General features: G+C 39.1%; 1 protein-coding gene across 5 annotated transcripts in view; it reads right to left on the minus strand.

Annotated features, from left to right (window-relative positions):
* The window catches only part of LOC129574279 (Krueppel-like factor luna), a 462,889-nt gene that overhangs the window by 192,568 nt on the left and 257,530 nt on the right, over window positions 1–12,791 (minus strand). The gene's annotated exons all lie outside the window — the stretch shown is intronic.

The following is a 12,791-nucleotide window of genomic DNA, read 5'->3' on the forward strand; positions in this document are numbered from 1 at the left end:
ATATTTCATATTTTTTCTCTCTCTCTCTCTCCTTTGCACATAGTCATGGTTTTATGTGATTTTTTTTTGCTGTCGTCGTTATTATCTTTATTGCTATAGTTTTGTTCTACTCAAAAAGACTCTCTCATTCTGTGTATGGCATTTGTTGGCCCTGGATGTAGTTATTGTTGCGTATTTATTCAATTTTATATTGCTTGAACAACATAACTCGTTTGCTAAAGTTTCTTTTTCCTCCCAAAAGTGTGCGACAGCGTGTTCGCGAGCGTGATCGTGTGCTCAGGCTTGTCACAGCGAACAAAACGGCTTGAAAAAGGAAGAAATGACGAAAAAAACTGACAAACCAGAGTAAAAAAAAACGCACTGAATATTTCGGCGACGGCAGAGAAAAAAAATGATTATTATGGCAAAGAAAACGAAAGTAAAATATTTGTGGGGCATGCATAACGATAACATAGCCCAATATACTGTTGAAGGCACACAAACACACACGCTCGCACACGCACACAACAGTTCTATTTCACAAACAAAAGTTCAAACAACTTTTTCGAATAATAAAAATAATAGTAATAATAAATTGCATGGTTTTGGGTGTCTATCGATAGAGTTGCTGTCTGTGGGAGCAAGCGAATGAGCGAGGGAGAGAGAAGGAAAGAGAGACCGTTCGTAGTGGTGTCTCTATGTGAGTTTTAGGATATGAGTGCGTGGCGAGAAATGATCATTTGTTCTCTTTGCCTTGGAAAAGAGCAGCGCGTTGAATATATACACAGAAAAAAAGTACCGTATTTCTTGTGTACTTCTTCTTTTCGGTCGATTTTGTTTGGCAGTCGTTTGTTCGTTGAGTTTCTTTCGCTTATATTCGTCTTTTTTTGTTGTTGCCCCGTCCATAAAGTCGTCAGTTTTATTTCGTCATTCCGTAACATGTTTATATATGTGTCGCTGAGCATAAAAATGGGAATACAGTTCTGTTACAGCAACAACCGAACATAAAATATTGTTCCCTAAAAACGTTACATGAATTTCCAACTAACGCGAGTGTAACATGAATTGCATTAGAAACAGTATTAGCTCATGTTACACTCGCGTTGGATAGTAATTCATGTAACGTTTTTAGGGAACAATATTTTATGTTCGGTTGTTGCTGTAACAGATCTGTATTCCCATTTTTATGCTCAGCGATACATATGTGAAAAGAAGAGGCAAAGTTGATTGACGAATTCGGTTGGCGACCAGAGAGAAACAAAAGCGACATTCATTTCATATGAATTGCTACACGTTTTTCCTCGTTCTCTCTCTCTAGGGCTTATATCGCATGGATGCTGTTGGGCAAAAAAGAAGCGCTTTCGTCGCATCAGGAAAAACAGGCCACCCCGTCACCAATTCCGAAATGTTTTCGATACAATGTGTTTTTTTTTGCGTTCCTTCTTCTTTGTTTTGCGTTTTAATAAAAAGCCATTCATATTTTTTTTTCTCGATTATTTAAGAATCGAACGGGAAAACTAAAAGCAATCAACAAAACAACATATATACACAGAACTGACAGCATTCAAAATGGCATGAATGATGAAAAATCGGTTTTTTGTTGTTTTGTCGGTTAATTTGAAATGCCAGGAATAGAGAGAGAGAGAGAGAGAGAGAGAGAGAGAGAGAGAGAGAATTGCGCGCATTTTTCGCTCGACCGAAATTGATTGGCATGATAGAGAAAGAGAGAGAAAAACGAGAGCAATTTTGCGAGATGCGTATGTTGAATTGCAAAACACAAGCAAAAAAAACTTGCATATACACAAATTTCGAATGCTTGATCTCTCTCTCACTCGCTCTCACTCTCCTACTCACTCACTCACTTTCAATTGCTCTCCACATTCCGTTGCGCATTTTCGATTTGTAATAACACACATTGCGGCCAGACCAGTTGAGTGAAGCGGGGGCAGGCGGGCAAGACAGAGAGCAAGAGCGAGACTGTATTAGCATTGAGAAAAATGATAAACTGGGAAAATTTGCGAAGAAATTAGTCAAAATATGGTATGTGGTATCCGTGTGTATATTGATCGGACACACACACACATTCCCGCATTTCACGACTCGCCTCACTCTCAAGTGCATGCCAAGCGTATTTGGATGTGAACCAGTGAACGATAGAACGAAAAACACGACGGAGAAAGGAGAGAAAAAAAAACACACACACACACATCCACCGAATCTATTATGAAAATATGCGTATGGCATGGATTTCATAAGTCATAAATCGCATACCGAATGATTTATGTAGGAAAAATTTTAATCAGACCAAAACAAAGAGCCGCGCATAAAACCATAAAATGAAAAACCAACCGAAATTGTTTCGCAGAATTTGGCGGCAACTATGGCGGCATTGGCATGGTGGCGGTGGCGGTGGCGACGACGACGGCGCTAGTGTACGGAGTGAGTGAGTGGCATATTTATCGAACTGTGTACAGCGTTGAGCAAAACGATTTTGCTATAAATATCTGATGAACATCAAGTGTGGCGAGCGCAGAAACAGCAGCGCGGCAGCATGAAAACGGTTTTTATCGTTAATAGAAATCTTTTTAGTTTGGACTTAATTGCCGTTTTCGCTGAGCATCGGACTAAACATTATCGTTAAATTCATTTGTGTAGCTGAGCTTGCTTCGTTACCACGTGCCTAGCCTATTTTATCTCATTTCGATAAATTCCAAGTGCAGTAACTGAGAGAAGAAATCAAATTTATCTCTATGTACATATTGATTATGTGTATGACGGCGATATTTCAGGGCATTTATCCAATTCCAAAGCATTTCCGAATGGCCATTTTCAATGTGAATGGACTTATATATATGCTAGTTGATGATAGCCCAGTGTGTTCAATGTTCATTGCGCGCGCACGCTCTCGTCTTCATTGTGTTGACACATCGAGAAAGCATTCAATTTCACATGACATTTGCAATGAATCGAATAGAACGAATGAACGATAACGAAAAAAAACTGATCGGCTGTTGTTGTTCACCGGTGATGCCTTTTCTGTGATGCGTTCGCAACAATCCAATACAGCATATTCCGAATTAAAAAAAACACAATATGAAGAAGAAAAAAAAGGCGCCTTGCATCCGATGCGCGATTTACCAGCGAAAAAAAAAAACAGATCTCTCCGTCGAAATGTAACAAATAGCGTATTTTTCATTTGAACATTCGTTCATTTGGCAGACACACACACCGACGACGACGAGCGAATGTGGTCGTTTTTCACCAAACTTTTCATTTTCGAGAAGAAAAAACACACACATTTGTAAATGGACACCAAAAATGGTTTATTTATTGCGAGAAACACTGAAAATTATGGCGAATATTCTTACAATGTGAGAACGAAAAAAGCAGCAACAAAGACGGCCACGGCAACAGCAACATTCAACACGAAAAATGAAGAAGTAGCGGGCAAATAAAGAGAGCGAGAATAAAATCAAACGGAACAAGGAACGGCGAAACGCATTCCAAACACGAATCAGATGAGATGATGTGAAGCTATAGATTGAAGCCATCTGGTCATCTGTTTTTTTTTCCTATAGTAAGTGGTGCTGCTGCCACTCTTGCCCTTCAACGCAGCCAACACATACACAAACCGAGAATATTTTCACATTTTCGTGTCGATTTCTCGAGTTTTGCCCAACACACACACACACACATACAGAGAGAATACAAATTCAAACTTCGACTTAATTTACTTTCTCATTGTGCACAGGCATCAGGAGTCAGAGATAGAGAGAGAGAGAGAGAGAGAGAGAGAGAGAGAGAGAGAGAGAGAGAGCGGTTTTTTGTTGGTTCATTTTCATCTGTAAAACAACTGATTGAACCGTTTCGCCATAAAATTGAATATTCGGTCGAAACCGTCGAACCAGCTGAACTGAATGAAATTGGAAACAAAAACCATTGAAGTAAATAGACACAGAGAGCGAGAATGAGTGAGGGCAAAAGAGAGAGAGAGAGAGAGAGAAGTAAAAAAACACACACACAGTGATGATTGATTTTCTTTTTGCGCTTCATTTTCCGGGAGCACCAAATGAACACAACGAATGGAGGGAAAAAATCCACTATCACCAATCACCCGAAAAGAGGGCACAAAATCGATCGGGCATGTCCGGTGTTGAAATGGCAAAAGGTGTACGGAAGACTGAACAAAGACTTGATGAAAAGCGAATTGCGTATGTTTTTATTTCAAGGCGTACAATGTTTGTTTGCACACTCGAACACAAACTTATTGAAACTAATTCAAAGAAATATAACATTTTCTTTTCCAATGTTTGAAGAAAAAAAAAACCTCATCTCCACATACCAGTCACCACCGAAGCAATCGAAGAGCATTTTTGATTCCTAAATAAATAGTCGTGCCCTTTTTACTGTGCTGATCGTGTCGAATGTTTTTTGATGCTTTAAAGTGTATCACACAATCTTTTGTATATGTGACATGCCAAATAAAATGCCACTGATTGCTTTGATACAATATTTCGACCCAACTGAAGAAGAAGAAGAAGAACACAAATGTCTCACAAAGATTTCATTTGCCGTTTGCTGAAAGTGTGTGTGTGTACGTTTCACAATGACGACGATGACGATGACGCATATTTGAGAAAGAATAAGATTAGGCATTCGCTTCAACAAAATTCCGATTCATTTGCGATGATAAAGTGATTCGGTTCGTCAGGATTGTGTGTGTGCGTGTGTGTGTGTGTGTGTGTGTGTGTGGTGCACGTGCAATTGTATTTCATTCGGATCTCTATTTTGATCCGAGGCACACAAATGCGAGAGTGAGAAAGCAAACTGTTTATTTTCGCTTTCCATGCAAATAGTATTTTATTTCAGGGAATCTCTTCGATATCTTTGGCGTGTATGTGTGTATGTAGTTAGATGAAAAATAGATATCTAGTTTTACTCGATAGTGTGTCGAAAATACGCGCATATCAACTAAATGGTTTTTGATGCGAAATGAAAATGCGAGAGCTGTTTTGAGTACGAGTGAGCTGAATAGCACGAAGCGATGCGAGTAAGCGAATGAATGAGTGTGTGTGTGCTTTAAAGGGATTGGGACATGCATATCTGCTTATCTGCCTATCTATCTATCTCCTCTATCTCTAAATCCGAGGCATATGAATGGGTTCTGTGTGCCATTGCTTCAGCACGGCACATTATGCAATTGAGAGAAGAGATGCTTTTGCCACAAACAGCACCAACCCAATGATACATGCCTTACACAGACACACACACACACTTGCTGCCTTCTGCATTTACAATTACAATACGATGATTTTGTCTTTGATTAATAAACAGATTACCGAGTGATACCGTTGATTCCTCCGTTTACGTATTATTTGTAGGCGCGCGCGGCCCATTCAACAGTGGCATTGTTGTATGTGCGTGTGGATTCCACACACTGTGGAATGTGTATGTAGACGCGCGCCGCAGCAAAACGGCGCAAGCCATGAAAAATCGTGCATGTTATTTTGGGTTTGATTCCCGAATTATTTCCACCGTACGTAGATTTGCAAATAATTGCGATTTTAATGCATCTCATGGAATTGAACAAGGGTACGCATCAAATCTCTCTCTCTCTCTCTCTTGGTTTGCAGAGTGGTGGTGACGGTGGAAGTGGAGGCGAGTTATGTTGTTGGTTGATGTAATTTATTGCCATCCGTCGATTTCTTGTGAGTTACTCATACTCACACTCTCATCGGTTAGTTGGTAGTGGTGTTAAACGCACATTTCTCTCATTCTATTTAAAATGCGGTTACTGTGAAGCATTTTCGCTTCGACGAGTTTTTTTTCTTTTTGCTCACTTCCATTTCAACCGGCCTACATTCCGACGCAGTTTCCATCCACTCATTTCGTGTGCACATACACAAATCGATAGGAGAAAATAAAAAATATGCAGCACAATTCATCAATGCTATAATGGCGAGAAGTAGAGAATGAGAACCATACACTCAGGGAGGGAGTAAAAGAAAGAGCGGAAAGATGAATCGCATATATACTTGTATATGTGGACTTGGTATTCGAGTGTCGATTTTTCGTTTCGGCAAATAGCGATATATCAAGCCACAAATACGAATACGCCGATACGCGAACGAAAAACGGATATGGAAGCATGCCGTTAAGCAGCGAACGTTATGCATTTACTTCTAATTTAATTATCCTCATTGAGCTAGATCGTATTGATGAAAATCTCTACATGGAAGTGGAGTTCGTTTTGGAATTGGCGGGTGATGGAGGTGGTGGTAGTGATGGTGCTTACTTCATTCGTATTAAGCGCAAAAATGATAGCGGCCAACAGCACCATCAGTAGTAGTTGTAGCAGTTACAAAAGCAATGGCATTGGCATCAGCATCACTATAATGAATACATCAATATACATCAATGCTCGCTCGCTTGAGCACGTACGTACATCAAGCTCACATATGCCAGTGTTTGCAGTTTTTCCGAGCACATACGCACAAACCAGAGCTTGGCATTGTGAAAAGACACAAACAGCCATAAAAGTCAAAGTACTTTTCGCATTCATACGAAAGACACAGCTCGATTCTTTAATTTCAACGCGGTTTCCCTTCTACCAACCACCCTCTCGCCCCCACTACACCATTTCACAGTTTAGTTGCTACGGGAATGGCGATGAAAACGTCTTTTATTTTGAAAATATTCTCATTCGCAAACTCCCGCTTCAACTGTCATGTATGTGTGTGTGTAATTTAATGTTCGAGAGAGAGAGAGAGAGAGAGAGAGAGGCAGGGCGAAAAGCTCTTATCAAATTTCACTCTGTTTTGGAAATCCAATTTAAATGATAATGCTAATTGTATAAAACAACTCAAAACGCGCACACGATTCGCATACAATATATGAATGTGTCATTCTCGTAACATTTGAATGCAGCAGTTCATTATTGTCACTGTCGCCATTGATTTTCGAGCCAATGGCGCTTGAGCGATGCCAGTGAGAAAGAGTAAGTGTCTTATAAAGAGAAGTGAGACACCGAATTACAAAGAGAAAGAACAGAGAAAAGCTAGAGAGAAATTGAGGAAGATTACAATGAAACAATGAAATAAGCAAACGGATATGTCTTTGGTGTATACGCTTAGTAAATTTTGTTCTCTGTTGTTGTTTTTATTATTATAACGTAACCTAAACTCAACTAATTGCAGTGTATTATTTTCATTTCGCATAAATATATTGATTCCGTATGTTTCAATTAGCTACTGTGTGTGTGTGTGTGTGTGTGTGAGAGAGTAAACGGTAACAATGTTATACGTGGAAAATTGCACCGTTTTTATGATTTTTCGCCCCCTTGCTTCCCGTTTGCTCCCATTGATCCGCCTTCATATTCGAACAACTTAACTCGAATATTATTATATTTCGGATGTAAAACACGAACACATTAAATGGAATCGTGTCGAGACTAGTTTTTCGTGCTAAGTTAGCTTCCACACAACCGACACATTTCAACCACCTTTATCACCCCGTAGCCAGAAATGTGAGTAGCACACACACGAGAAATTTCCTCATTTGCAGTGCTGCTTGGTGGTGGTGGTAGTAGTTTTTTTTTCACCACTCTTCGTGTATATGAAAATGATGCCATAACTTGTAAACAATTGATGTAATTTAGTCGAAGGTTCAGAGTCAATAATAAAGTTCCACGCTTGGATCATATATGCCATATCATTTTGCACGATTTCTCTCTTTCTCTCTGGCTTTCGCTCTCGCACACACACATTGTACCGATATTAGGTTAAATGAGCAGCGACGCTCTTAATTGCACCGCATACACACACACAGACACACCGATTGAGTATCCGATATTAGAACGATATGCATGCGGGTACGGAAATGGTAATATCATACAATACACACACACCACAAAATATGCCGAAGCGCATTTTGTGGACGGCAGGTATTTTTATTAACTTTTATGATGGCCGAGTCATGCATTCAATGAATGCGATCTCATTGGTCTCTCTTTCTCTCTCTCTCACACACACATACACTTTCTCTCTCTCTCTCTCTCTCTCGCTCGCTCGCTCTGCGTCGCATTTGCTCTGTCGCAAAAATCTAATTCGATCCCCCGACGCATCAAGAATTTAATGAAATTACATCGACTTGGTCTCATAAATAGTCTAGTCTTATTGCATTCACCTCAATAACCGAAATATGTATTACAAAAATCACCTTTTGTTCCGGAATAATCGCTTTGGCCTAAGTATTTCAAACGCAAATGTATTACAATTTCATTCATTGAATAAGAATCAAGCGGATTTTTATCGTTTCACCTTTTTAATCCGTCTCTTCGTCTGGGCTTTGGTTTTGGTTCACCCGAATCGAATCGGGTGGAATGTATGGAAAAGAAAATTGTGCAATAAAAAAAAACTACCATCTTTCGTTTGAGCGTTGGAAAAATATTCGAAATTATTTTGCTACGTCAATTAGACCAGGGAACGTATGAACAAAGTGCATAAAACTTATATAAACATTCATCAAGCAACAATTTTCTAGCACCTTTATGTGTGATGTGGTTGGTTTTTTTTCACCGTAACAACGACGATGACGACGACGATAGCAGCACAGGTAGCTGCAGGGTAATTATATGAACGCTCCATCACATAACACAATTTCACACCGATCACACCACACATACACCATTTCGATACGGATGTTAATTTTTACGATATCTTTATTGGGATAATTATTAGAAATGAGAGAAAGAGCACACGTTTTGAATGTCAGCAAATGCATTCGGTCGTTTTGTTTCTTTTTTGGTCTTTCATTTCTGTCTCCATCTCTTTACTCGTGTCATTTTCCTGAGCTAGGAAAAAGGCGATCTTTCATTGCATGAACGAGTGACAGACACATTGAAAAAGATAGAGAAAAATAGAGGATGAGAACGTTTTTGACGTTTTTGTGACAAAAATTAAGTGCAAGTTTTAAGTCGTATGCGCTAAAATTCGAATGACAACCAGCAAAAGCGTAACTATTTGCCAATGAGTACATAGCATTCAAGCGATACTTGAACACAAGGGTTTTTCATTTTAAAAGCACTTGCTTTGAGGTACATGTACGTTGAATTCATTCTCATTTAGAAATGAGAGTCTCACATAAGACAATCTATAATGTCTATGTATAGCGGCAAAAAATTGAATTTGCTTGATAAAATCCTATATGTGAAATGGATTAATTTGATGTTCGCTCCGTTGAAGCGAAGGTTCTTGTGTTAAAACTCTTGAAGTTTGGCCGCTTTAAGTACATGTACATGTACATACACACACACCGAAATTCGAGTGAATTTGCAAAAATTAAAATGGAAATTTAACGAAAGTACCAATCGTATCTAATGAAAATAGCGCGAACCAAGCTATCAAACGACTCCTATCTCACATTTACGGTGCAAATTTTGCACTACAAAACCAAACGACTCCAACTCACGTGCCAAATCAAAAGACTGACAAAAAAGCGCACGCAAAATCGAATGTTATCCATCCGTTCACACCAAAATGGAGCCAACGATAAAAAAGACCAGTGTATGTGGGAGAGACAAAAGTTCATGTTATTATCGACATTTCAAATAGTTCAATTACTGTTTCAAAAAACACCACCCTCGTCGCCCGTCACCCGTCGCTGTCAATTCATTTTTCGGATATCATATCAGTCGGTAGCAAACGAATTACGGCCACTTCATAAGCGCTAAAGCACATTCAAATCACTGTCGAATGATGCGCAATTAAACTTTGCTTCAATGGTAATGTCGATAGCAAATGTTCCCATTCGCTTCAATCTCTCTCTCTTCGTGTGTCTCTCCTCTGTGTCGAAGTGGAAAAAAAATGAATGTGCACAAGTTCTTGGTATGTGCTCGACTTGAATTCTCATAGTGCGGTATCGAAAGTTTAGCTCCCGACAAATCCATTGGATGAGTACTTTTCAACGAATGTATGCTCAATGCTCATACTTGCTCGCTCGCTCGCCATTCCATTTTAAAATGGCTGAGTAAAAAGACGATTGCCACCCGTCGCTTCAACACACATTCACTTCGTTCGCTTGCTCGCACACCCGAATAGATGACTTCACTTTTAAGCAATCATCGAACAAACTTTTTGCTCAATATGAATTATAAGGTGTCAAATTAGATAGAATTATCCGCACTGCTACACAAATAACGTATATAAAATGGACGAGAGAGAGAGAGAGAACGTTTTTGGAGGGTATTTTAAAATACTACGCAGCTATCACAAGTAGTTTTTCATTGGTTTGCCCCCATTTGCAATGATCAAGTCACTCTATCTCTTGCCACGCATTTTCAGTTGCACAAAATTTATGTTGGTTTTTCATCTATTAATTTGTTTTTAAGCTCTCACTATCGAACAATCGAGTAGTGGTCGGTGGCGAAAATGTGCTCACTTTGGTCCGGCTCAGCTTTTTCAAATGCTAACGATACAGAGTGAAAGAGAGCTAGAGAAAAGAGAGAATAACAGCTAAATAGCGAGTTAGAACTAAAGAGAAAAAAACCGAGCGGATGAAGCGAAAGAGAAAATACGAACGAGTGAATGAGAGACCAAAACCGAGCAAAAGAGTAAGAATGAGAAAGAGATCAAAACTTATCAATCTCGCATGAAATGAGTTATTACAAAAGTTTGCTTGCACACCAATGTTTATTCACTTGAGACAAAACTCGAACGAACATGAAGAAATGAGCTGGTGAACGAGGTCGCAAATCGAACAGACGACAACGTCATTGGTCTTTGTCCAACTTGTATCTAATCTTCGACCAGCGCATTGGAATGATTATTATGAAAACAATGGTCTGCTTTGCTTGGTCTTTCCATCTCTTTCTCTCTCACTTTCTATCTGTGGCGTCTATGAAACTCGATCTATATATATAGTATTCTGGAATAAAACAATTTGAATTTATGAGCCGGACGGTTGAACACTTGTTTGCATTGTATGCCATGACATAGTATTTAATTTGAGGTTTCATGGAGATCAACAAACAAATGGTCAAGCATTTTCAACACGAATTATTATTTCATTTATGACTTGGCTGGTGTGTGTGTTTGTGTGTCCGTACCCAATTCGATATCGAACTGCCTCAACCTCAATCTTAGTGCATTTTTCAGCAGAAGTTTTTGACCATTTGCATTGAACCAACGGATGAACTTCGAATTTTGAACGGGTTAACTTCTCTAAACAGAGCGAAAGAAATCGATCAAAAAGAGGAAGACTTCCACTTCGTCCAAACTCAAAAAAGAAAAAAAAAGGAAACCAAGTAAGAAAGAAGAGGGAACCAAAGATATCAAGAGAATGAACATGGAAGAAAGATTGAAAAATGGAAAAGAAAACAAGCTCATTCTGTATCAAATATCCGATGAACATTAAATATGCTGATTAAACACCATCTAATATTCACAGTTTTGCTTCCTCATGGGGAAATCAAATATGGTTTCGATTTGTGTGCATGTGTGTGTGTGTGTCTGTGTGTGTATGATTTGGTGGGCGGTTGAGTGAAAATCTCATATATCGCACTTGAAACCAGCCTGATAAAATATTCATAAATTCAAACAGAAATATTTGCCAAACATCTCAACTAATCAATATAGAGAGCTGCTTGAACTATAAAGAGCATGCCATTTAGACTCTCTCTCTCTCTCTTTCTCCTTTTTTCTTTTACAAATTTTTCTTGATATGGTACATACTGGGGTATACCTGAGGTGTATTGGTGGCAGAGACAGCCACTCGTTTCGGTTATACCCAAAAGGTATATGTCATTTGGGGGTGGTGGCCAATCTAGTAGCATTCAAGCATATTTCTTGATGCGAGCTGAGTTCATAGCACTCGAACGCAAAAAGAAGAAGAAGAAGAAAAAACCAACCGGTAACAATTTTCATTGATCCCAATAAATATTGCAAATGGTAAACAAAATGTGGACCGGAACACAGCAGGAGAGAACAAGAGGAAAAATGCTGCCACAAAGTCGACAACAGCTACGGCTCCCGAAATGCAATTTTCCCAATTGAATTGCTGTTGATCGATTCCGGCCACTGTTTGTATGTTGTGTTTCAATTGTTATGAGAATTATTGCTTTGAGGGTTTCTTACGATAACATCATTTTTTTCGTTTTTATATTCATAAAAAATAATATAATCCGAAAATGAAGCGATGAAGAGTAGAAAAAAAACAACCCACCAAGACAGATTTGAGTGAATCGAAATTTCGAGTGGTCGTTGCAGAAGGTGTAAATATTGGTATATTATGCGGTTTACGATAAGGTAAAATCGGTCCACGACGACGCCGACGATTGATGATTTTGCATGAAATGTTGATGTAATCGAGTCGTTTGACTGTTGGTTTCACCCTGCTTCTTGTACTTCTACCGTTTTATGATGTGCCAAGAAGTGTGCTGCGATAAAAAGGCGATCATAAAGCAGCCAGTCGCTTTTGTTCAATGGACGATAACGATTTTCCCCTGTTCATACAACCGGGAACCACACACAGAAAATATATGTGTGTATACGAATTAGCCCAGCTCCACTCGGTGTATGTGTGTGTGTGTGTGTGTGTGTGGAAAGCACATTTTCGAATGATAACTGCGACTCGTAATTGTACGTAATATACTTGCCCTAAGGCGATAATAAAAACCGTTCGAATTCTTTACTTTTGTGCACATTTTTTCCGTTGTTCTCTATTACTTTACCTCCCTCTTTCTTTCGGTCGCTTTGTCACTCTCCTTCGCTCTCTCTCTCTCTCTCTCTCTCTCTCTCTCTCTCTCTCTCTCTCTC

The sequence above is a fragment of the Sitodiplosis mosellana genome, unplaced genomic scaffold, assembly GCF_009176505.1.
Source record: "Sitodiplosis mosellana isolate CC-2019 unplaced genomic scaffold, AAFC_SMos_1.0 Smas_scaffold_6162, whole genome shotgun sequence".
NCBI lineage: Eukaryota > Metazoa > Arthropoda > Insecta > Diptera > Cecidomyiidae > Sitodiplosis > Sitodiplosis mosellana.